The sequence below is a fragment of the Muscardinus avellanarius genome (genome assembly GCF_963383645.1).
Source record: "Muscardinus avellanarius genome assembly, chromosome: 12".
Lineage (NCBI taxonomy): Eukaryota > Metazoa > Chordata > Mammalia > Rodentia > Gliridae > Muscardinus > Muscardinus avellanarius.
The window spans coordinates 107,894,096-107,896,828 of NC_137798.1; the positions used below are offsets into that span (position 1 = coordinate 107,894,096).

The 2,733-nt window shown below is 43.4% G+C and overlaps 1 gene segment (V, D, J or C); it reads right to left on the minus strand.

Moving 5' to 3' along the window:
* Positions 1-695: 695 nt before the first annotated feature.
* On the minus strand, positions 696-1,176 carry LOC308271114 (immunoglobulin heavy variable 3-49-like). The segment is given in 2 exons: positions 1,131-1,176; positions 696-1,030 (listed from the first exon to the last, which is right to left on the minus strand).
* Positions 1,177-2,733: the final 1,557 nt, after the last annotated feature.

Genomic DNA, 2,733 nt, shown 5'->3' on the forward strand with positions numbered 1-2,733 from the left:
TTGTTGTGATGGGAAGAATGACTAGTTCTGCGTGTTTATGTTATTTCTGAAATCAATAACTAGGTAATTGTAGTTGATGCTTTAAAACTCCTGCAAATTGTTTGTGAAAAATAATTGTTATTAGTGATGATTTGAAAACTTAGAAAGTAGAAATTACAGTTTTGAGGATTTCATAACTTATTTTAATTGGTGCATTGTTGCCATTCTCTTCATGAGGTACAAGATGCACACGTTATCACTAGCTCCTCCCGGGTCCCACCCCCAGAGCCTCCCTCCTCCCTCCTCTCTCCTCATGATTGACTTTGATATGTTTATGAATGTACACCATGCATCATAGAGAATGTCTCTCTTCACCCCTCTAATGCCCGAGGTTAAATAACCTTCTTGTCTAGTTTAACATTTAATATTCAGGATTTAAGGAAATTCAATGGGATTCAGGATTAATGGTAAATCCATTTCAAACTGTCATATTAAATGTATTAATACTGATAACTACATTGTAGGCTTACAACATAATAAAGAGGACTTTCTAGGGAAAACAGTTATAGATAATAAAGTCAAAAACAGCAAAAAATAAAAGAATTCCAATGAACCCATTCTCCATCTGTTTCTATTTCTTAACCAGAAGCACCACCTAGAGGTCCTGAGCACCCCCTGCTGGTCCTGGGCACCCTGCAGGAGGTTTGTGTCTGGGCTCACACTGAAGTCCCCACACTGTGTCTTGCACAGTAATACAGGGCCGTGTCCTCAGGTCTCAGGCTGCTCATTTGCAGGTGCACAGTGCTCTGAGAATCGTCTCTGGAGATGGTGAATCTGCCCTTCACAGATGCAGCATACTCTGCTGTGCCACCATTGCCTTTGTTTCTAATAAAACCTACCCACTCCAGCCCCTTGCCTGGAGCCTGGCGGACCCAGTGCATGTAGTAATCACTGAAGGTGAATCCAGAGGCCAGGCAGGAGAGTTTCAGGGACCCACCGGGCAGAACCAGGCCTCCCCCGGATTCCACCAGCTGCACCTCACACTGGACACCTGCAAACACAGAGAATCCTGCTCAGGAAACTGCCACAGTCCACTGTGTCTCTCACTCCCGTTCACTCACACTCAGTGTCTCCTGTTCCCCATGAATTACCTTTCAACACAGCAACCAGGAGAACCCAGCTCAGCCCAAACTCCATGGTGGGTCCTCCGTGTGCAGGGCTAGGCTGATCACTGACTGGGGTCCCCTGGGTGCAGGGCTAGGCTCCTGTCCCAGAGCTGCAGGGTCAAGGCTGGGCTGGTTTTCATCAGCAGAGGGCGGCCCTATTTGCATGTCCTCCTGCCATATAGCAGGCTCTGCTGAGGGAGGACTCAGTAAGGGAGGGTCTCTGATCAGATGTAGGTGATCAGGGGAGTCTGCTCACTGACAGCAGTCAGCAACATGTGATTTTATAAGAAGATAGTGCTTTGATAAGTACACCCTTTAAATAATAGTTTTATATGTAATTGCATATAGAATATTCTTTTATTAAAATATTTCATTATTATGTAAGTGAATCAAGAAAACTGTATTCTCTCAATCTATGTTTAGTATTCTTATTTCATTTACTTGTACAGAGATAACCATGTAAATGATTTCAATTTTATTTTGACTTTTCTCTGTTCTATTTGAAACAATGAATGCCCTTGGCAATGTTTCTGGTTTGACATGCAGGATAAGATGCTTCTCATAACTGAATCCATGCTCCTCACCATGAGGCTACACTGGCCCTGGACCACCTCATGGATATGGGGCTTGCCTAGTGATGTCTGCAGGACCTTCCTGCTGAGGTCAGGTGTGACTTTCATGCACCCTGTCTTCCCTTAATGAAGGTGCAGAATTCCAGGTTCATGCTGATGTGTTGTCAGGAATCATAGAAAATCCCTGCACTACTGTCTACCTTTCCATCACACCCTCACCCTATTTATCCAATTATTCATTATAGATGGATCAAGAGACTATGATTGACAGTGTAAATGTCACACAGGGGAATAAAATTTGATTATTTGCTGATGTTCCCTCCTATGCAGCCTTCATGGACCCTACAGTGAGCATGTCAAGCCCTACCATTGCTCCTGCCCTCTCTACGTCCTCTCACCCTTCTCCCACAGGTCTCTTGATGAACTCATCTTCTAGGTAATTTAATTATCCTTGTCTTTAGTGGACTTAAAATGTGTGTTTGCTTTTCTAGGATTAAAGCATGTGTTTAGTTTATTGGCGTCTTTCAATTGCCATGAGTATCACCAACTCATCATGATGTAATGCGTGTCAAACCTTCATTTTCATGATGGGTAGCATTCCTAGGATGGACACAAAAGAGGTTAATAAGGAAGCTGCAGGATCCTTGGGCTGCTTCCACTTTCTGAGTATCACATGGGAAGCAAGAACTCACTTGGACATGTTCATATACTATAAAATGTGGTTTTAAATCTCACACCTAAATGAAAATACAAACTATCCATTTTTATACAAAGAATTGGTCAATGTTTTAAATAAAAAAGACTTTAAACACAAGACAGTCAGGAATTCCTATGAGGAAAGGACCCATGATATCAACAGTGCAGTCACTGTCCCCAGGAAGTGGTCGATGTGAGGTGAGTGTGGGAACCAAGTTCCTCCTGCCAGCACCGCACCTTCCGACTTTGGAAGCAGCCTGTCTCCCTCTGTCTTCTCACTGGCCATTGTGTGGACACAGCAGGACATATGGATTAGAACA